The sequence below is a fragment of the Anomalospiza imberbis genome, chromosome 7 (genome assembly GCF_031753505.1).
Source record: "Anomalospiza imberbis isolate Cuckoo-Finch-1a 21T00152 chromosome 7, ASM3175350v1, whole genome shotgun sequence".
Lineage (NCBI taxonomy): Eukaryota > Metazoa > Chordata > Aves > Passeriformes > Viduidae > Anomalospiza > Anomalospiza imberbis.
The window spans coordinates 1878342-1901803 of NC_089687.1; the positions used below are offsets into that span (position 1 = coordinate 1878342).

Sequence of the window (23462 nt, forward strand, 5' to 3'; positions counted from 1 at the left end):
ATTCAAATAATACTTTAATGGGATTTTTTTTTTTAAATGAAGACGTTATTAATATGCCCTTCTCATTAAGGAACTATCCCCATGACCTTAGAGTTGGTTTTCCAAAGGATTTGATCTCTTTTTTTTTTTTAGTAGTTGATTGTGAAAATGGAGAGGATACCGAGACCGTGTGTGTCACCTAGAGGAAAATTTTGGAGAAGTCTGGAGTTTTGCCTTGCTGATCCACGGTGGGGATGAAGACAACTGTTTGAGGATTCCCAGAATTTCCGTGGAAATGAGATGGATCCAGTCTGGGGGGGAGGGGAGTGGGGGCAAAGCAGCCCTGCAGGGCTCTGACTCGGCTGTTCCTCTTTGTGGTTGTGATGTGGAGTGGAATTGGTGCCCAGTCCTGGTGTTCTGTGTGGCCTCGTTGCTGTAGGTTCAAGTGGGAGGTGCTGAGAGCTGTGATGGCAAATGATTTGTGGTTTTCCAGCCCTGATCGTTCCTTAAGCCTTACTGCCCACCTGGGGAAGCCCCAGAAACCCCCTTGGGCTTTTCCCAGGAGCTGGAGAGCCCGTGGATCCCGCAGACAAACGCTGTTCTGGGATGCGGTTCACTTAAAAAAAAAAAAAAAAAAAAGAAACAAAACAAAAATACCCCTCAAAAACCTGCAAATGAGCCAGCAGAGCCTTTTGTGGTGCTCCTCATTTTGGGGAGGAAACGGGGTCTGAAGAACTGTGAGGCCTTAAGGGGTCCCCAGTGGGAACTGGATACTGCCCTTAGTTTTAGGATTAACACAAAAGTATCCAGCCCCCAATCCTGAAATGGGGTGAACTGGTTCAGTCCAAGCCCTTTTTGCTGTTGTTACACTGAATTAAATCAGCCTTTTCCAATGGTTTGCAACTCTTCCTGACTCACCAAACTTCTCCCAAAGGAAGGAGACAAAGCTCTGAGCAGGCTGGTTTTTGCTTGTGGAGGACAAGCATTTCATTCCCAATGGTGATGCTTCATTTTTGAAGTGTTTAAAAGCTCTGTTCACTCGTGCAAAGGTAAAGATGAACTCATAATTAAATCTCAGTTCTGTGTGTTCCCAGCACTTTGTTTCATCTGAGAAAAGAAGACAAATCTCACTCCCATTCTGGTTATTTCCCACAAAAAAAAAAAAAAAAAAGGACATTTTTGACCACCACAATAAGCTTTTAACTGATGCAACAGTGCTCTTAGGGCAGTATTACAAAATAGCTGGTAAGTGCTTCTTTCTGTATTTAAATATTGTGGAAAATAAGTTATAACTGTTATAAAACAGGACATTCATTACTTTTTTTTTTTTTTGAAATTGTTGAAGTCACTTTGTATGTTTGGTTAATGTTTCTGCAGTATTTATTAAAATACCTTATTTTTTTTCCTTTGAATTAAAAAAAAAAAAAAAGGAATTTTCTTATAGTGGAAATGGCCTTTGTGTGGTAGTTAATGAATAATTGTGTGTTTTGGGGCATAATTGTGCTGGGGTTTGAATAGGAATCTTTCTCTTGCAACAGCCTTATGGGCATTAAATTTTCCACTTTGCTGTGGGTTCCCTCCCAGAGCTGTTTCCCAAAAATGCCAGAGGCAGAGGAGCAAAGCAAACACGTGGGGGTTGCTTTGCTTTCCCTCTCAAGCTGAATTTTCACAGAAGAACTCACTCCCAAAGGTGGTTTGTGATGCTGGCACTGCTGGGAGGTCCTTGGAATTCTGAGTTGTCCTGGCATTCCTAGGTCCTGTTGGGACACAGAACCTGCAGCTCATCCTCCCCTCCCAAGGGCTTTTCCTGGTGCCAATCCAGGCAGGAAAGATTGGATTTGTCTCCCTGTGGTGCTTTCATCTCAGAATGCTGTCCATCTCAGAATTCCATCTCTGAATTCCCAGCAGCTGTTCATCTCCCTGTTCCTTGGGGCTGCCCTGATGTTTCTGATGACCCAGCAGCTCTACAGGTGCTGTAATTAATGAGTGAGGGGTTAATTAATTACCCAAACTCTCCCTGTCCTTGCCATCTGAAGGTGTCTTCAGTGTTTCCATCTGTACCTGTTGCTGTCACCACTGAGAGATCCTTGGAATTCTAAGTTTTTCTGGAATTCCCAGGTCCTGTTGGGACATAGAACTTGCAGCTCGTCCTCCCCTCCCAAGGGCTTCTCCCGGTGCCAGTCCAGGCAGGAAAGGTTGGAATTGTCTCCCATCTCAGAGTTCCATCTCCGAATTCCCAGCAGCTGTTCATCTCCCTGTTCCTTGGGGCTGCCCTGATGGTTCTTTGCTGTTCCCGATGACCCAGCGGCTCTGTAGATGTTGTAATTAATGAGTGAGCGGTTAATTAATCACCCAAACTCCCTACCCTTGCCATCTGAAGGTGTCTTTGGTGTTTGCATCTCTGCCAGGTTGAGGAGCCCAACATGGGCTCGTGGGTCACTGATCCAAAACTGAGCCAGCAGGAAAAGCTCCACTCCTCCCTTCCTTGGAACCTCTTTCCATAAAGGATTTTTTTCCCCAATTAATAGTTCCTCTTGGAGGGCTTGTGGCATCTTTATCAGAGCTGCAAAGGCTGAAGGAGCATTTGGACCACTCCTTTTGGCTTCATCGCAACCCTTGTGGTCCTGCTGCTATTCCTGGGATTTCACCAGAGCCTGGCAGGGCAGGGAATTAATTCTGTGTGAGCTCCAAGCTGGGCTTTGTGGCTCCTCTGCTCCCTCTGAGCTGCTCTTCCCTGGATCCTGGTGAGGCTGAGGAATAGAAATGTCTCTTCCTGGTGCCTCCAATTTGGAGGTCCCCCAAATTTCGTAGGAATTGTGGATGTTCCATGGTGGTCCTGGGTCACTCCCCAGTGTGGTGTGGTCACAACCCAAACAGGGTGGATTAGGAACGTGCTGTTAAAGGACTGTCAAACCATCTCTGGAAAGGAAATACAACTAAATTTAACATGCTGAAGTTGGCTTGTTAGATGGATATTCAGGGTTTTTTTCCACCCAGATTGGTGGATTGGCTTAAAGCTCCAAGGGTATTTTGGGACTCTGGTGGATCCGGGGTCAGGTGCTGGCATTCCTTTGCCTCATCCTCACATAGCCAGCCTCTCCTAAGGGAGGTTATTTGCTGAAAGTCAAGTAATTGTTAATTCTCAGCTCATTTAATTTCTTCCTTCCAAACTCCATAAAAGATTTATGAACCTGTTTTTTCCAGGGATGCTGCATCTCATCCCGTTCTAGTGCCAGGCTTCCTGAAAAAGTCATGGAGAGGCTGGAGTTGCAACAGTGGCTGCTGCCAATTTAAAAGCTTAAACAGAATATTTTTGATTTTTTTTTTTTTACATTTTCCTGCAGCCCCTTCAGCTCTTTCATCTTCCCAGCAGGTCCTAAAGTGTCCAAAATGACCTTGGATCCTGATCCTCGGGATCTGGCAGAAGGAATGTTCTGCCAAGTGGTTTTTTTTTTTGTTTGTTTGTTTGTTTTTTTTTTTTATCCTCCCTAAATGATCTTGGAGGATGAGAGATGAGAAATAATCTAAGGAGGAGAGAAAAGATCTCAGACAGTTTTCCAAAGGATCTGTGAAGAAGGAATTCCAAGTGGGGAAATGGGTTTTTAGCCCTCCACCCACCTCATGGCACAAATTCTGGGATGTGCTCCTAAATCTCCTTCCTTTGCAATTTGCTGTGGAGGTTGGCAAGGAATTCCCAGTTTTTCACTGATGGAAAGGGGATGAATCCTTTCAGGAGGGTTCCTTCTCTGCCATGGTCACCTGTCCTGCTCTGGAGGTGGCACCAGCACCAGGATCATTCCCATGGGAATGAGGAAGGGATGAGCAAAGCCCCTAAACCAGGCTTTAATCCCACAGCAAACAGAGACATTCCCTGGTTAAAGCACATTCCTGGGCTCCTTTTCCTGGGAACAGCCCCCTTGGAGCCACTTTGGGATAAAGGTTTTACTCATTTTACAGCAAAATATAAAATGTGGGGGTGGGGAGGTAGCAGTAACCCAGTGCAGTGTGCATTTCTGAAATAAAGGGGAATTCCAGCGTGTTTGCAATGAAGTAATGATGATAACATTGAATATTACGAAATATTTACAGATGGTGGGGGGTCACGTTATGCCCTGTGGGCCTGGGCATGTGGCCTCAGCCAGGGTCACCTGGATTTTTGAGGGGAAAAACCCAAAGAAAAGCTTCACCCCCAGCACGAGGAGGCTCAACTCGAGCAAACACGCGAAGGGAAGGAGCAGAAGGATAAATAAACACAAGGGCTGGAATTCCAGGGCTGGAATCCCGGGCAGCAGCTGGGACTGGGGGTCCTGGGACTGCCTCGCCGTGTCCCAGCGGGGGCAGAGGATGCAGAGTCAAATGCTCTGCCATGAAGATGGAAAATCAGCAGTGACACCCCGGGACACCTCCGGGGAGCTGTGGCAGTCCCTGGAGCAGGGAGGGAGGGAGGAGAAGGGAGGTCTTGGGCGCCGTTTGCCCAAGGTGGCGGGTCCCCTCACGGGGCTGGCACCATCTCGGCCGGTGGAACTGGATGGGGGAATTGGATGAGGGCGTAGGAAGGAGGGGTAGGTTAGGGCCCAGGATGGTGCGGCCTCGGAGCTGGGGACAAGGTGACAGCAACCTGCTGGGAAAAGGGGATGGAGCCCTTTTTCCTACAAACTCTGTGCCTTCGTGGCCTGATCCTGAGCGCTGGGAATGTGTCCCCTTTCATCGGGAATGTGTCCCTGCATCGGGAATGTGTTCCCTTTCCTCAGGAATGTGTCCCTGCATTGGGAATGTGTCCCCTTTCCTCGGGAATGTGTCCCTGCCTTGGGAATGTGTCCCCTTTCCTCGGGAATGTGTCCCTGCATTGGGAATGTGTCCCCTTTCCTCGGGAATGTGTCCCAGCACTGGGAATGTGTCCCTGCATTGGGAATGTGTCCCCTTTCCTCAGGAATGTGTCCCTGCATTGGGAATGTGTCCCCTTTCCTCGGGAATATGTCCCTGCATTGGGAATGTGACCCTTTTCCTCGGGAATGTGTCCCCCCTTTCCTCGGGAATGTGTCCCTGCATTGGGAATGTGTCCCCTTTCCTCGGGAATGTGTCCCTTTTCCTCGGGAATGTGACCCTGCATTGGGAATGTGTCCCCCCTTTCCTCGGGAATGTGTCCCTTTTCCTCGGGAATGTGTCCCCCCTTTCCTCGGGAATGTGTCCCCTTTCCTCGGGAATGTGTCCCCCCTTTCCTCGGGAATGTGTCCCCTTTCCTCGGGAATGTGACCCTGCATTGGGAATGTGTCCCTTTTCCTCGGGAATGTGTCCCCCCTTTCCTCGGGAATGTGTCCCTGCATTGGGAATGTGTCCCCCCTTTCCTCGGGAATGTGTCCCCTTTCCTCGGGAATGTGACCCTGCATTGGGAATGTGTCCCTTTTCCTCGGGAATGTGTCCCTCCTTTCCTCGGGAATGTGTCCCTTTTCCTCGGGAATGTGTCCCTCCTTTCCTCGGGAATGTGTCTCCCCTTTCCTCGGGAATGTGTCCCCCCTTTCCTCGGGAATGTGTCCCTTTTCCTCGGGAATGTCCCCCCTTTCCTCGGGAACGCGCTGATGGCACCGTGCTGCGCCATTCTCCAGAGAACAAAAGCAGACCGTGGGGCGCAGGGCATTTTCTGCCCCCCAGAATCGGGACTTCCCAAGTCAGGGAGCTGGAGGTGGCTGCGCCGAGTTTCAGGTTACTCCGAGCGGAGCCATTAACCTCATCCTGGCTGGAGCAGCTGCAAATTGGATTCAGGACTTGCCTTGAAGCAGACGTGACTCATTTCTTGTCTGGCGTGTAGGGAAATCTCCCGGTGCTGCTGCCAGTGCTGACGGGAGCAGCGCATCCGTGATGTGGGAATGGGCACTGCCCTCTGCCCTGCCCTGTCACCCGCTCCTGCCTGGCACAGCAGCACGGGTTTGCTGAGGATTGTCTGCTCAGGAGGTGTTTGGTGCCCTCTGCCCTGCTCAGGATGAGTTTTTGTGCTCTTTGTCCTGCTCAGGAAGAGTTTTTATGCTCTCTGCCCAGCTCAGGATGAGTTTTTGTGCTCTTTGTCCTTCTCAGGATGAGATTTTGTGCTCTTTATCCTTCTCAGGATGAGTTTTGGTGCTCTCTGCCCAGCTCAGGATGAGGTTTAGTGCTCTTTGTCCTTCTCAGGATGAGTTTTGGTGCTCTGTCCTGCTCAGGAAGAGTTTTGGTGCTCTCTGCCCTGCTCAGGAGGTGTTTGGTGCTCTCTGCCCAGCTCAGGATGAGTTTTGGTGCTCTCTGCCCTGCTCAGGAGGTGTTTTGTGCTCTCTGCCCAGCTCAGGATGAGTTTTGGTGCTCTCTGCCCTGCTCAGGAGGTGTTTGGTGCTCTCTGCCCAGCTCAGGAGGTGTTTGGTGCTCTCTGCCCAGCTCAGGAAGAGTTTTGGTGCTCTCTGCCCTGCTCAGGAGGTGTCTGGTGCTCTCTGCCCTGCTCAGGAAGAGTTTTGGTGCTCTCTGCCCAGCTCAGGATGAGTTTTGGTGCTCTCTGCCCAGCTCAGGATGAGTTTTGGTGCTCTCTGTCCTGCTCAGGAGGTGTTTGGTGCTCTCTGCCCAGCTCAGGATGAGTTTTGGTGCTCTCTGTCCTGCTCAGGAGGTGTTTGGTGCTCTCTGTCCTGCTCAGGAGGTGTTTGGTGCTCTCTGCCCAGCTCAGGATGAGTTTTGGTGTTCTCTGCCCTGCTCAGGATGAGTTTTGGTGCTCTCTGCCCTGCTCAGGAGGTGTTTGGTGCTCTCTGCTCAGCTCAGGATGAGTTTTGGTGCTCTCTGCCCTTCTCAGGAGGTGTTGGGTGCTCTCTGCCCAGCTCAGGATGAGTTTTGGTGTTCTCTGTCCTGCTCAGGATGAGTTTTGGTGTTCTCTGTCCTGCTCAGGATGAGTTTTGGTGCTCTGTGTCCCGCTCAGGATGAGTTTGATGCTCTTTGATCTGCTCATTTTCCATAGTCCACAGCAGGGGATGGATGGATGGATGGATGGATGGATGGATGGATGGATGGATGGATGGATGGATGGACGGATGGACAGCTCTGCCTCAGGGCTATGAAAACCCCTTCTCCTGCCCAGAGAAGCTGTGGCTGGCCCTGGATCCTGGAAGTGTCCCAGGCCAGGCTGGACACGGCTTGGAGCAGCCTGGGATAGTGGAAGGTGTCCCTGGACGTGGCAAAGGGATGGAATGGGATGAGCTTTAATATTCCACCCCACGGTGCCAAAATTCCCTTTCTCCACCTCCACTTTTGCAGTTTTGCCCTTCCCTGGCAAACCTGGGATCATCCCTGAGCAAACAGCCCGGGATGTGCTCCTACAGCTGCACCGCCGCTCTGCCCCTTCCCTGTGCACTCCCGGCCCGGGCTGCGGCACATCCCAGCTCCAGGATCCTTTTCTCCGGAGCTGCCGGAGGCAATCCCGTCCCAAACCCACCCCCAGGTGCTGCTGTGCCGCTGCGGGGACTCGCCCGTGGCTTTTGTCACCTCCCTCGTGTGCTCCCATTGTGACCCCAACATCCCCGTGCCGGCTGCCCCGGTCCTCTCCTTCCTGACACGGCCATGGCTTGGGCAAACATCCATCGCAGAGGACATCAGAGGGGATTTTTTTTTAAATTTTGGGACGCTGCGGGTGGCGTCCGGCGGCTTTTTGGGTGCCTTGCGGGGCCTCGGAGGGCAGGGATGTGTTTGGAGTGTGTGATTTGAGGGCTGTGCTGGCGCTGCAGAGGCGGGGAGGGGGTGTCGGGCAGCCCCGAAGGCTCAGCTGGTGTCAGCAGCATTCATGTGCAAAGCAGGGAGCCGGGGCTGGAACGGCTCTCGCAGGCGAGCCCAGACTTCTCGGGGATGCTGCGCACTCCGAGCTCGGTTATTAGTTCCAAACGCTGCGGCAGCATCTGCTCTCAACTAGCCCGAAATCGTGTTTAATAACAAGAAAATCTACTGCGGCCAAATCCCTGTTGGGAGGGCTTTAGCCCGAACAAAAGGCCCCGCTAGCCCTGATTTCCATAACAGATGCAGCATGCGATGCATGACAGCCCAGCGCCGGGGAGCGCCTTTATTCCCGCATCTCCATCTGCAAGCCCCGGCCCTTTCATTGCATTAATTACTCTGCCCGGCCTTTGTGTGGCTCGGGAGGAAGGGTTTGTGTTTCATGCTACAATGCCCGTGCTAATGGCTAGGGTTGGGGGAGCTTTTTGCTTCTTTTTGCTTTTTTTTTTTTTTTTTTTTTTTTTTTTTTGCTTTTTCCTTTTCTAATTTTCGTGGTAAAAGGGCGTTCTCCCTCCGCTCCTCCATTTCCCCGCATATGGCACGGTCGGGAAAACACCAGCGGCTCCCTGCGGTGCCAAACTTCTCCTCAGGGGCAGGGCTGGCACCGGGCACCGCCAGGAGCCGCCAGGAATCTGCTCCCTGCCAGCCCGGGGATCATGCTCAGCCAAGCGCCCTCGGGATGCTTCGTCTGGTCCATCCTCAAAATCCCCCCAGCTCCCAGAGTTCTCAACCAGGGAAAAGTCTGTCCTTGGAGCAACCTGGGATGCTGGGAGGTGTCCCTGCCCCTGGAACTGGATGAGTTTTAAGAGTCCTTCCAACCCAAACTTCAAATCAACCTATCTTTCTTTTCTTTCTTTTCTTTCTTCTTTCTTTCTTTCTTTCTTTCTTTCTTTCTTTCTTTCTTTCTTTCTTTCTTTCTTTCTTTCTTTCTTTCTTTCTTTCTTTCTTTTCTTTTCTTTTCTTTTCTTTTCTTTTCTTTTCTTTTCTTTTCTTTTCTTTTCTTTTCTTTTCTTTTCTTTTCTTTTCTTTTCTTTTCTTTTCTTTTCTTTTCTTTCCCTTCCTTCCTTCCTTCCTTCCTTCCTTCCTTCCTTCCTTCCTTCCTTCCTTCCTTCCTTCCTTCCTTCCTTCCTTCCTTCCTTCCTTCCTTCCTTCCTTCCTTCCTTCCTTCCTTCCTTCCTTCCTTCCTTCCTTCCTTCCTTCCTTCCTTCCTTCCTTCCTTCCTTCCTTCCTTCCTTCCTTCCTTCCTTCCTTCCTTCCTTCCTTCCTTCCTTCCTTCCTTCCTTCCCTTTTTCTTTTTTCTCTCTTTCTCCTTTCCTTTCCATCCAGGCTGCCCTCAATTCCCTTTTCCCATCTTTTCCTGGTTTTTTTCCCAATATATTTTGTTTTCTCACCATGACTACAGCTCCAAGCCATCACTTTTTGGAACCCTCACTGGAGGTCTGAGCGTGAGACTTTGTGCTCCAGGACTGGATCCTTTCCAGCCTTCCAAGGCATTTCCAAGATGTTCACATTTCCAGCACTCAGGGATATTAAATGTAATTCCTTTTAAATTTTTTTTTAATGGCAGAAATGGAAGAGGAAAATAACTTTGCAGGGATCATTTGCTCTGTTTATATCTGCAGCAGATTAATCATAACTCTGATTTTATCTCTCACAGCACGAGTTCAGTGGGATCCACCCTGCTCCTACTCCTGCCCAGCAGGAGAATTCCCAGCTGGTTTGGGTGCTGGAGCTTGTCCAGAGGACAGCAGACCTTGGGAAAGGTCTGGAGCAAAGGAAAGCCTGAGGAAATAATTGATATATTTGTTTTTAAAAGGGATGTTCTATCTATATGTGATACATTCGATATTCAATATATCTATCCCAGGAAGGTGCTGCAGCATCCCAAAAAAAAGTGACAATCCTGGGATTTACACCCCTGATGACAGCAAGGACAGTTCCCCCTACTCTGGTGCACCACCAAAGGAGCGGAACAGAAATCCCAGGGATTCCCAGCCTCACACCTCATTTCCCTGCTGAGGTCTCCCAGCACGGCAAAGGCCACGAGGATTTCACTGGGATGGAACTCAGCTCTGTCCAAGTGTTTCCCCTGAGCGTTTTCCAGCTCCTGGGATGGGAAATCCGTGGAATGCTGGGACCACCCCGGAGCAGGGAGCAGTGCACATCCCTCTCCTGATTACCCCAGCAGCTCCAGAGCACTTGAGCAGGGATTTCCAAAGGCAGGGAATCGGTTCCTTCTCCTGAAATTCCAGGACTGGGGAAATAAAAAGCCATCCCTGGCTGCTGGGGCACTGATGGGAAGAGATGCAGGATGCTTGGGAAGCTTTTCATGGATTTAAATCCTCTCCAATTCGTTGTGTTCACCCAGGCTGGGGTGGAGAGTGGTCAAGGAGCCTCCAGCTGAATTCTTGAAGGGAAAGGGCAGGAGCTGACTCTGGGCACAAAGTTTTGGAAGGAATTAGACCACAGAAATTCCTGGTTTTCCAATGAAACAGAGCAAAAAAGAAGGGATGAAGCCCTCCAAAAGATCAGCATTAGAAACAACTAAAAGTTGATTTTTTTTCCTAGACTTTTTTTCCTCTAAGCAGAGGCTTTGCATTTCCAGTAGCAGCTTGCAGAGGGAATTTTTTGCTCCCATATTTTGCCTTGCCCAGGAGAACTGCTGCCTCCCATCTTTCCAGAGGCATCTCCTTCCAGGCCTCTCCCAGGGCTTGGAGCAACCTGGGCTGTGGGAGGTGTCCCTGCCCAGGCCAGGGGGTGGAATTCAGTTTAGAATCCCTCCCAACCCAAGTGGTCTGTGGTCCTGAAGGGATTTTGGTGCTTATTGTTGGAAAACACCTTTTCCAGTTGCATTTTTCACTGGAGCACTGAGGAATTACACTCTGGATGGATCTAAGGGCTGGAATTCCAGGCCTGGAATCCAGGGTCAGAGTCTCAGGGATGAGATGGGAACAGGGTTGTCTGAAATGGCATCCCTGAGGAAAAGCAGATGAAAATATTTGCCTTTATCCCGAATTCTCTGGCTATTGTTACCTTGGGAGCATCTCCAGAGCCAGCTCCAAATGGATATAAGCAATGAGGGAGCCTTTGGAATAAATTCGGCCCTTTAGTCTACCCTGCAGTGTGCTGGGAATTTTAACAGCCCGTGCAAAAGCAGCTCCTTCCCCTCTCCCAAGCTCCTTGCGGCACCTTGGCAGCACCAGGAGAAGCGGGGATTTCTTTTTCTGAGCGTTTTGCAGAGGTCCTCCTGATTTCTCTATGAATTATTGACAGCTCTGGGTGTTTTCCCCATGGATTTGTAGCATCACAGGGAAGTCAGCAATGCCTGTGGGATAAATAAAGGAAGAGCAGGTTGGGCAGGTCCCTGCTAGGAGAGGTGGGAGAGCTGGAGTGGTGGTTTGGGATTTGGGATGGGCTGAGCGAGCACAGAGATAAATCAGAGCCAGTTCCCCCACTCCCTCTGTAATCTGGTTTTGGGAGCTGCTGAGATGGGGCTTTTCCTCAGTCCCTGATCCCAGCAGAAAGATAATTTCAGAATAATCAGAAAGAAAAGCTGATTCTGTGCAACGGCTGCTCCCCAATCCAGCATTTGGGATTTTCCAGCTGCTCTTTCCCATTTTTACATTTCTGCTGCAGGAGCAAAAAGGAAAAGTGAGGCCTGGCTTTAACCCTTAAACAGAGTTTGGGGTGAGTGAGCAAATCCTCCTCCTGACCCACTGGCCAGCCAGGAATTGCCCTGGGAATGGGGGTGATGCCTTGAGCAGGCTGCCCTAGAGCAGAGGCTGGGCAGAGTCACAGAATAAAGCAGGGATCCATTAAAAGGATCTCCTCCATGGATCCACCTTGGGCAGCACCAGAGCCCAGCCAGGGCTGCACCCAAGATGAACCCAAATGGTCCCAAAATGCACGAGCGCTCCCGGGGGCTCTCACTGGGATCAGCTCTGCTCCATTGGCACATTGCAGTTCATTGTCCAGTTCCAGCTTTAGGTGATCGAGTCCCATCCTGCTTGTTTTTCTCTCTCCAGCCCACGGTGTTTGTGCTCCTGGGCTGGGATTGGGATCATTTGTCCTTGGTGCCCAGCTGGAGAAGGAATTGTTTTGTCTCCCTGCTCTGTGCAGAGAGCTCAGCAACACTGAATGTGAAGCTCAGAGCTGCACACTAAAGCAGCACAGGACCTGAAAAATTAAATAAAAGCCAAAACCTGAGGCATGAGGAGAGGCTTAGTCCCAGGCTGGGATGGAGGGATGTGGCAGCAGCAGCCGGAGCGCAGGTGCCAGCGGCTCCCAGGGCACCTCTTGGCTCACTTCTCCAGACTCCTGGGGCTTTAATCCCCATCAAATTCCCCGGGATTGTTTGATCCGGGGGTTATTGCCATGACAACCCTTCCATCAGAGCTGGAGTGGCTTTGGGGACAAAACCTGGGGCAGCGCCTTGGGTGGGGGAGCCGCGGCGCTGGCACGGCTTGGCCTCGGTCCCTGTGTCCTTTTCCCAGCAGAAAGAGGGAAGCTGCACGTTTTCCTGCGGCCAGATGGTCGCTTTCTTCCATCCCTTGTTTAAAAAGGCTCTGTTTAACATTCCCGGCAGATGAGGCCGGCGTTTCCCGGTGAGTCAGCTCCCAAAGATTAAACAGGGATGGGTGGGACCGGGAGCAGATGCGGGAGAAGTCCCCAGGCAGGGATGGACCCTGGAAAAAGCAGGATCGGGGTGGCTGCTTGTCCTGGATGCAGCAGGAGCTCCGGGGAAGACTCTCTGGGAGGGAATTCATTGGAATAGGAGAAGGCACTGAAATAGGAGAGAGATTTGAAGCAGGAGAATGCATTAAATGGGAAAAATGGAAATAGTTAGATGCGTTCTTAAGGAAAAATGAATTAACATGGAAAAATACATCGGTGTGTTGAATAGGAAATAAATGAAGGGTCCTGCACCTGAGGGGGTTTGGGTCCTGCTGGTTTGTGGAAGGTGTCCCTGCTTATCAATGGGATGGGTTTTAAACCCCTTCCATCCCAAATCATCCCGGGATTCTGGCATTCTATGATACAGGAACAGCACCAAAAAACTCATTTTTTCCTGTGATGCAGAAGATAAAGAGGATTTATAAAGGTGTTTCAGCCTCAGAGGGGTGAAACTCTGGCTTCTTTTCCAGAGCTGGATCTGCTCCCAGCCTGAGCTGGATCCCAGGGATCAAAGGGCAGCGTTTCCCATCAGGCAGGATCAGGAATAAGCCCAAGCACAGCCAGGATTTGTGTTTGGTGGTAAAACAAACACATCTCGCTGGGTTCATAATCCTAAAATCTCCAGAGAAATGGATCTCCAGGAATTCACTGCCCAGGTCTCCTAAATCAAGGACATGGTGGCCAAAGCAGCACATCCCAGGCTGGAATTTTCTCTGGGAAAGCAGCTCCAAGCCAGGCTCAGCCCCTGGACCAGCACCCCCTCACTCCACATTCCCTTAGGAATTTTCCCCAGTTCATCAGGGGAATCTCTGAGGATTTTGAGTTTATTCTGGAGTTGTGCATCCTCATGAATTAACCATGGGACTGGAATTGTATGGATGCTGCTAAGTCAGTTGTTAAATGAGAGCTGGAAATTAGAGCTGAGCAGTGTAATTACATTTACAGATCTGCATCTCTGCACAACTTTAATGGGCAGATGTCAGGCACGGGCATGGCCAGGATGCATCTGGCTCTGGAAGCTCCAAAAGGAATTAATCCTGATTTATTTTAGCTCCAGAGCAGGGAAAAGCCACGTTCCTGCTGCAAAGAGGTGGTGTCCACATCACTGGCCTAACAGGGGTCCCAATTTATATTCCTGGGAGGGTGAGGAGTGCCGCACCATTGGGTTCAGTCAATGGACTAATAAATGAGCTAATGAGCAGCTGAAATTAAAAGCTGACTGATGCTACTCTGCCTGCCAGGGTAGACTTTCCTTTTCCATTTTTCTGCTCCTTTTCCGCAGCACAGGTAGGAAGGAGCTGCTCCAGCTGGATTTCCTGGTGGGCTGCATTTCCCAGGGATGTGTAGATCATTTTTATCTCTGTGTTTACTCACGGTTCATACAAAAATCAACATTTCTGGGGCAGCCTGGGTGCCTCCACCCCCTCAAGGCCTGGCTTTGCTGTGTGTGGCCGTGTTCCTGCAGCCACTGAGTTCATTTGGGAAAACCAGACCTTCCCCATGCATGCTTTTCCTTAAACATCCCCTTTCCAGGCACAATCTGCTTGTAAATCAGCAGAGGAGCTGGGGCTCTGCTTCCAGCAGCCTCCCAGAGTCATTCCAGACCTTCAGGGACAGGAGGGGGTGATGCAGTGATGGGGAAAAAAAAAACCCTTCCAGACTTAATTTGCTACCAACTCCTCCACTGGCAATGCTGGAGGAGGCTTTTCCCTGCCTGCTCCCACCTGGCACAGCCCACAGGAGCATCCCTGCTGCTGTGGAAAACTGGGATAAATCCATCTCCTGGTGTGACAGGACAATAAAATCAGTGCCACCAGCACTGTGGGGCAGCCATGCAGACAGACACATCTCCAGGAGGGAACACAGGCTTTCCTCTCTGTTATCCTTTATTCCAGGATAATGCTGAGTGCCTGGATTAGCAAGGCTGGGCTGTTGGGGATGAGCTGGGCCTGGCTTGGAGCCTGGACTGGTTCTGCAGCTTAAAATCAAGCCAAGAACCTGGATTTGAGGGAAATTCATGAGATGGTTTCCTGTGGCTCTGGGAAGGGGCCCAGCAGTGACTTTGGATCTCCCTTCCCGCTGGGATCCAGCTTTAATCCCTTCACAGAGGATCAGAGGATGGTTTGGGGTGAAAGGGACCTTTCAAGGTCATTTAGTGCCATGGGCAGTGACATTTCCACCAGCCCCCGTTGCTCCAAGCCCCATCCAACCTGGAGTGACAACAGGGAGCCACATCCATCATCCTCATTCATTTCACGGAAACCCTGCCACTGATGGATGGGCAGCAGCTGGCCTGGGAGGGGGGAAAAACAGGGGAAAAAAGAAGATTTCCTGAAAAAAAGGAAAGACTTTTGATGTCCTGCTGCTGCTGGAGTGCAAGGAGTCCTGCAGGTACCTTCCAAACCCAGCTGATCCCCATGGGTACACTCTGGGCAGGGAAGACATGGATGTTGACACATGGATGTTCACATGGATGTTGACACATGGATGTTCACATGGATGTTGATATGTGGATGTTCACATGGATGTTGACATGGATATTCACACATGGATGTTTACATGGATGTTGACATGTGGATGTTCACATGGATGTTGACATGGATGTTGACATGGATATTCACACATGGATGTTGACATGGATATTCACACATGGATGTTTACATGGATATTCACATGGATGTTCACATGGATATTCACATGGATGTTTACATGGATGTTGATATGGATGTTGACATGGATGTTCACGTAGATGTTCCCATGGACATTGATGTGTACAAGTGAGTCAGGAAATACCCAAGTGGTTTTTAAAGGATTTCTTGGGAAATGACTTATTCTTGGTGATTCCCACCCTGCCTGAGCTCCTGGAGAGCACTGAAATAGGGAGAGGAAGCACAATTCCCGGGATCCCACTCGGAGCTGTTCCCAACCCGGTCAGAAAAGTGCAACTGGAAGTGTCCAAGGCCAGGTTGGACAAGGCTGGGATCAAACTGGGATGGTGGATTGTGTCCCTGCCAGGGCAGGGGTGGGACTGGGTGATCTTCACAATCCCAATCCAAACCTTTCCATGATTCCATTAAAAATTCACTGTTTCTTACACAAGGCCCCAAATCCCCCCAAGGATGGGGATTCCACCACTGCCCTGGGCAGCTCTACCTTTTCCAGGAAGAAATTCCTCCCATTATCTCACCTAAACCTCCCCTGGCGCTACTCGAGGCCATTCTCTCCTTCCTCATTTTCATTTTTATAGACACACAGAGCGTCTATAAATTCACCACACATCCTTTGAAAGACTGAATCATCAATATTCGTCTCTGATAAACACAAATATTCCCATCCCTCTCTCTGTCTGCATCCCAAATCCCAGTTTAGCACCAGGAAATGAGCTCCTTGCCAGAGCTGATTGTGTGGGTGCCTAAAAGGAGAAGGTGCTGATCCTCTGCAGGGCTGAAGGTCGTTATCAATCGCTGATTAATTAATCAGCCAAGCCATGCACGAAGGCAAAGGTTAACTGAGCAGGGCCCCAGACAATTCTGCTCTGATTGCACTTCACACCTGCTTTAAACCCAGCCTCATTAAGCCGGGGCTAATGAAAGGGGAATCTTCGAGCAAGGACAGAGTCAAAGACTCTTCCCTCCTTGCATTTTCCCACCAGGCAAAGCCATTCCAGGAGGAAATGCCTGGGAATAATTAATAATCGCCTGGGATATTTTAATTGAATTTTCAAAACAAACAAACAAACAGAATGTGATTTCCTGGGCGGGGGCAGAGGTTGATTGGTTTGGGGGATGTGCTGTGGGGCTTCTCCTGAGAATTCCTCTGGTTCCAGCCCCAGGAATTCCAGCACATGGAGTGGGTCCGGGATGGTGCCAGGAGCCCATTCCCTGTTTTCTCACAGGTATCCATCATTCCACCAAACAGAACCCAGCAGAAAAAGTAGAATAGGAATAAAATAGACACTTAGAATATTTTGGATTTTCCATGGAGTCTTTTTTCCATTGGGGCTGGAAGAGACTGTGAGTCTCTGGGACACCTCCCACTATCCCAAATTGCTCCAAGCCTTGGACATTCCAGGGATGTGGCAGCCCCAGCTTCTCTGGGAATCCCATCCCTGTCCCTCCCCACCTTCACAGGAAGAGTTTCTTCCTAATCTCCCACCTAAATTTCTTCTCTTTGAGTTCCAAAATCTTCCCTCTCTGTCCACAACCCCGCTGTGATTCCCAGCTCCCCCAAATCCCGCCGGGATGGCTCCACTCGGAGCCAGCAGAGCCTGGTGAGCTGTTCTTTTCCTTTCAGTGGAGATTATTTGTCTTCCTTCTTTATTTCACTCCTGCCTAAATGTAATAATCCCTCCCAGAGCTGGGGATTAAAGCCGGGCTGGCAGCGAGGCCTTGACACAAACCAGAGCTCCAGCAAATCCTCCCCACTTGAGACTGGGAAAAGCAGACCAGACAAAACTTTCATGGGAATGTCACAGGCAAAAATCCTGCCCTTTCTCAGGGAAAAGGGTCACTTCTGGGTGACCCCTTAGGGCTGGAGATTCACTGCTCGGAGGAAAAACCTCATTTTCACCCTTTTGTTTTGCCTTCTAGGAAAAAAAAAGTGAGAATTTTGCATAAAAAGCCAATAAAATCCAAGATTTCACCATTGCTGGGATAAACCCCTCTGGCTGGGATGTTCTGGTGGAGAAAGCTCAAGGGATTTGCACATTCCCGGTCTGGCTGTCCGTGGGCAAAGGGCAAAACTGTGCACCTGCATGGCCAAGGAGGAGCTGCCTGACTCAGCCCTGAACTTTGGCTCTTTGCAGGGAATATCAACCCCAGCCTGGGCTGAACCATCCCATTCCCATCCCGAGGACATCCCGGGATGTGCCCTGATGGAAGCACGGGAGCAAACCCAGCCTTGAACCTGGAGGAATCTTCTGGGGACATTGGAAATTATCCAAACCTACAGACTTTCCTCTGTGTGAGGAAAAATCCATAACCCTCAATGTTCAGATATTGGAAAGTGAGATTAAATCGAGGAAAATCCATTTTCTTTTCCAGCTTGATGGTGTCACCATGCACATCCTCGTGCTCCTGGTGCTTGGATCCTTTGGGCCATCCTGTAACCAAACCAAAACCCCACAGAGGTGGAGAACAGATTATTGGGATTATATTCCTGGTCTCCTCTATTTCCCAGCTCCAATTAATAACTGTTAATATTTAAAAATAACCCTTAAATTAGAAAAGATCCAACAGGTACAGCAAAGGATTTAATCCCAGACTGGGAGCGGTGCTGGCTGGAAACACCTGGGAATTTTGGCATTCAGCTTTGGGAAAAGTCAGGGATTTTTTTTCTTCCCCAAACCACTAGAATTTTCATTTAAAAATGTTCAAGGATCTTCTGCATCTTTCCTAGGATAACTCGATTCTGGACCTGGAGAACAGCAGGAACTGGAATTAGGAATTCCACCAAGAAGTGAAGCCATAATTTATATGTTTATAATGATCATTGAAAATAAACCCGAACTCTGCTGTGGTCAAACTGCACTGGCTTTGCTGACAAAAAGTGTTTAAATACATCTCAGGCCAGGTTTGGCAGCAATTAAGCCAGAGAGGGAGATGTTTAATTAGAATTTTAGGGATGGAAAAGAACTGGAAACAAAAAATCCTGCCTGGAGAAGGCTCTTAAGCCCATCCCATGCACCTGAATCCTGTGGGATGGTCCAGCTCTTTCGAACCTCCCAAAAATAGCATGCTGAGATTTCCCTGCCAGGCTGGAGCTGCTCTTTGCAAAGCCCCAGCAGAGCTTTGCTAAGCCAGGCTCAGCTGCACCAAGCCCAGCCTGGGGAGCTGATCAGACACATCCTGTGGTAGGTACATTTTTTTCTCTCTCAAATTTTTTTCATAGAAAAACACAGAGAGAAGAAAGAGAAACCAATTTCTATTTCTACTCCTTGTTTTTCCCATGTAAAATGTGTTTAGAGAATTGTTTACCTGGGGTGATTGCTTAATTAGATTCTAGTAAAGATTGTTTAAACCTAATTGCCAATCAAATCCACCTGTATCTAAACTTCCGAGAGAGGGTCACGAGTTAATAGTAAATTAGATATAGTAGTTAAAAAAAGTAAATATATAACTTTAATATCTCCTTTAAATAGTATACTAATGTTTTATAGTATGTTATAATAAAGAATTCATTCAGCCTTCTGAATTAAACCAAACATCATCCTTTCTTCCCACCAGGTTCACCTACATTGACAATAACATCCCAGTAAAGCTCCCTCATCAAACCAATCAAAGCCATCCCTGGAGCAGCCAGGTGGGAATTCCAGCGTGGGGGGAGCTCCCAGTCAGCAATGGATGGACACAGAGAAATTCCTCTCTTTTTGGCAGCAGCTTTTCCAGATTTAACCTCTGGCTCAGCCATCAGCAGCTGGGGCTTCCATTGAAAATCAGTGTAGGGATATGATAGAAAAATCTAATTTTATATTTTTATACATATATATCCCTAATCCTTTAATATATATATTTATATATATAATTTTTATATATAATTTATATGTATCTATTATATATATTACGTATTTTATTATAAATATATAAAATGTATAATATACTATATCTATTTTAAATATATATTTTACATTTTAAAATATTTATATCTATTTCTATTCGGATTTTTATAAAAATCCCAGGTTTTTGCTCCAAACCCATCCCTTTTCCATCAGGACCACCACAGGAAAACCACCATGAGAGATAAATTCAGTTTTCCTCGGCAGAGATTTCTCCCTGTGTAGAATTGCAGGGCCCTGCACGGTGTTATCAGGGCACATTATCCCTGTGGGAAGGCTGGAATTATTTTTGTCAGGTTGTTTCAACCTGTTCATTACCTGGGAGAGAATTTGGGGGAATATTTCTGCTGCTGCTGACAAGAACTCTGGATTTTTGGATGGAAGAAGAGCATCTAAACAAAAGGAATTGTGAGCTAGCATTGCTTTGGTTAAGCAGAGTTGATTTATTTTTGTGAAATGTTTTTATTCCATTTTTGCCTTCAAGTGGAAATGTTTGTTTTCTATTTCCTGATATTTTTCCTCCATCATTTTATCCCATTTTGATACTTAAATACGTATTTGCAACTCTGCTGTGATTTCCACCTGGAATGAGCATTTCATTGGCCTCCTCCTCCTCTCAAGTGCTGTTAAATCACCACAAATTGGAGCCTTGGCCAGGAAAGAGATGAAATCCTTCATCCCAAAGCCTTCCCGAAGAGAAGGAATGTTTCCATTTTTTTAGCAGAGAATTGGTTTCCACCTGCCCTGCAGCTGCAGCAGACACCTCCAGAGATGTTTTGTTTTCAGCGAGAGGGAGGGTGAAGGATGCAAAAATATTCAGCAGTGAGCAGGTGGAATTGATCCGGAGGTGTCGATGCTGCCCTGAGTGAAGAGCTTTGTTTTTCCCTCCTCTCCATCCCTGTCATCCCGACTCCCCTCTCTCCTCAAGGACAAATCCTTTAATTGCAAGCAGGGAACTGGCGTCATCTCCTCATTAGAAACCAACTGCAGCTGAAAACACGCCAGGGAAAAAAGGGAAAAAAACAACCAAACAACAAAAACCAAGGGGTTTAAGGCTGTGATTTAAAATGGGAGCGGGTTCTCCACGAGGTGCTGATGTGGAGACATCTCCCCTTATCAGCATTCCATGAATGGATAAATCTCCCTGAGCAAACAGGGCTGGGAGCTCAAGAAGGAACATTTTCTTGGATTATTTTCTTGGATTGTTTCCTTGGAACTCCCTGAACGGGAGCCTTTGTGCTGCTGAAGGAGTCTCCAGCAGATCCCGGTAATTTGGGAGTTTGGAAGCTCAGCTGGACTGAGAGCAAACAAGGGCTTGGAATTCCTGGGAACAGTCACATATTTATCTCTGTTTACGGTGGGTTTGGGAGTGCCAAACACCTTTATTCCCAAAAAAAACAAATCCAAACAGAGCTGGGCAACCTGGAGAAGGCTTTGCCTGCTCTGGGAGGTGAGCAGGTCAAGATCTGTGTGCCGAGAGTCCTCAAAAACACCTGGTTCCAGGAAAAGCCAGGATTTCTCCTGGGGAATTCTCCCTTCCAGCCTGATCCCGATCTGTTCCTCCCTGCAGGAGGTGTCAGCACAGGAATTTCACCTGGAATGTCGAGCTGGGGTGGTTATTCCAACCTGGAGAGTGAGGATGTGCCAGAATTCCATCGGTGAGGAGAAGATGTTTGGTGGGAAGCAGCCTGAGGGGCGCAGGGGAAGAGCTGCTGGAGTTCCTGGGGCTCAGCTCCCATCCCAGAGTGTTTTCCCATTGGAAAGGGATTTTGGGGAGCCATTCCCAAGGTAGAACACCCGGGGGGTGCCATTCCTCTTGTTCACCCCCCATTCCAACGCTCTGTCCTGCAGGGATTTAAAGTTTTCCTTGAAATTTTAAAATATTTGATACATCTGCCTAAATGTTTTTCCTGTCTTTTTTTTTTCCATGTGGACGAGCTGGGAATGTTTCCCTGGAGAAGGGAAGGATTCAGGCAGAGCTCAGAGCCCCTTGCAGGGCCTGAAGGGCTCCAGGAGAGCTGGAGAGGGACTGGGGACAAGGGCTGGAGGGACAGGACCCAGGGAATGGCTCCCACTGCCAGAGGGCAGGGATGGGTGGGAGATTGGGAACTGGGAATTCCTGGCTGGGCTGGAATTCCCAGAGCAGCTGTAGCTGCCCTGGATTTCTGGAAGTGTCCAAGGCCAGGTTGGAGCAATTTGGGACAGTGGAAGGTGTCCCTGCCATGGCAGGGCTGGATTGGGGTGAGTTTTAAGCTCCTTTCCAACCCAAACCATTCCATGATCCCATGATCCCATGAAAGTTTTGTTTCTCCTGGCTGTGTAGGCTACAGGAGAATATTTAATGCAATTGGATAAAAATCCTTTTATAGTAATAAAACCAAAATAGGAATCAGGATTGAAACATGGGAATAGTGGCGTTATTTGGGATGGCTTTTGGTGCACATCAAGACAACATTATTATTATTAATTTATTAACATCTTCTTCATCTTCTTCATCTCCTGACAACCCCAGGGGTGTTTGGGGCTGAGCAATTTTGGATATTTCTCGTTGCCATTAAACAGCGTCGGTCCCAAAAGTGGCAAGAATTATTCAGAAAATCAGTCTCAAGCCAAGGAGGACAAGTTGAATGTGGAATTATTTCATTCTCACCCAAATTTTATATAAAGGCAGCAAAGCTGAGTGGGTTTGCTCTACTTGGGGCTGTGTAAAGGCTCTTTTTTATCCTTCCTGGCCCAGCTTGGATGGTTTATTCCAGGGAAAAATGTGATTTTAGCAATGTTTTGGCTCAGGCTGTGACACCCCTTTTCCTCACACTCCCGTTTCCAGCTCACCAGGAGCAGGCAGCAATTTTTCTGAGGAAGTTCAGCTCTGTTCCCACATCCTTCTCCACTCCTCCTGCTCCAGTTAATTAAGGATTGATTAGCTGTGATGTCTTTGCTTGTCCCGGAAGCCGTGGCTGGACATGGAGCAACTGCCACCGTGGGAGGTCCCACCACGGGGTGGCCTTTTCCATGAGGACCCCCCAGGCTTCCCCTGCAGTTTGGAATATTTTGGGAGGTCTGTGAACCTCAGCCAGAGCAGCCCCGAGCTCCTTCATCCTTTAGCCACGGGATAAAATGTGGGAAAAGAAGAGAAATAAAGGCCCTCTTTGGGATTTGTGGGTCAGAGGAGCCTCATCTTCCCAGGAAAACCACAAAACTCGTTTGCCAATGGGATTTTCCAGAAGTGGAAGGGATGAACTCTATGGTTCTCTCACCCAGGTGGAGAGTGGGAAAGGTTGTCTGGTAAATTTAGCTTAAATTTGGGCTAAAAACCTCTATTTTAGAGCAAAATCCAGGCCAAAATCACAGGAGAATTGAGCCAGGGTCTCATGATTGAGGGAAAATGTCAGCAGAACGTGCCCAGATCCCAAATCCAGCCATCAGATTTTGTTATTCCTGCTCCCAACCCTCCTCAGGAGGGATTCCCTTGCGTCCATCCCTCCAAAATCCCAGAGCCCCCTCCCAGCAAAGGATTTCCTCGGGAATGGGCGGCCAGGAAATCAAATCCCTAAAAATGTCAGGCTTTAGGATGTTGTGGGAGGGAGCTGCTGACCTTTCCCGGGAGCCCAGGCTCAATCCAGGATTTAGGGAAGTTTCAAAGCAAAGCTCCAGCTCCGGGACGGATCATTTTTAATCCACTGGGGTCGTCGGGAGACAAATGGAAAAGAGAAATGGGAAAAGAGGGATTAGAGCCCTGTTTGTCAGGGGCAGAGGGGTTTATCAGCCCTTCCCAGCTGAGCCAGGCTTAGATTAAAAATGATCTGAGGGAACAGGGACTCGCTGCAGCCAGGATCCCCTTCCAGGCTCGTGACAAAGAGCATCTCCACCAGGGAGCAGCTGCAAAGGGCTTCCTGTAAATGAAGGGCCTGGCCACCCCCAGAATGGGAATTAAGGAAGGAAAGTTAAATATAATAAATACTTACTAATTTTAGTAAATTATATATTTCCTATATATATAATATATAATATACAATATATAACACATAATATATAATATATAAATATAATATATAATATATAATATATATTATATAAAATATATATTTTATAATAATACAATATATTTAAATATACGTTTTAGTAATATCTTTAATAATTTATCATAAAATAAAAGCTAAATTATAATACTAAATAATATTTAATAATGTATTTAATATAATATATTTCATAATTTGGCAATAGATTTAATAATTTAGTAATGCATTTACCAAATATTATAAATATTTGCTAAAATAATTATTAAGGACGGAAATTTGAAAAAGGAAATTGCAAATCCATTGCATTTCCCTAATCTCACATTCCCCTAACAGGGCACTTTCCTTGGCACCTCGGAGCTTTTCCAGCCTCACCGGCCACTGCAGCCTTTTCCAAGATTATTTTCTTTTACTTTCCCAAGAAAAATCAGGAACTGGGGCTTGAGCGCTTTTTTGGCTCAGTTTTGGAA

At 48.2% G+C, this 23462-nt stretch overlaps 1 long non-coding RNA gene across 1 annotated transcript; it reads left to right on the forward strand.

Moving 5' to 3' along the window:
* Positions 1–9062: 9062 nt before the first annotated feature.
* LOC137477573 (uncharacterized) lies at positions 9063–10260 on the forward strand. The gene is made up of 2 exons (XR_011001051.1): positions 9063–9284; positions 10118–10260. It is a non-coding gene; the product is annotated as an uncharacterized lncRNA (long non-coding RNA).
* The last annotated feature ends 13202 nt before the right edge of the window (positions 10261–23462 follow it).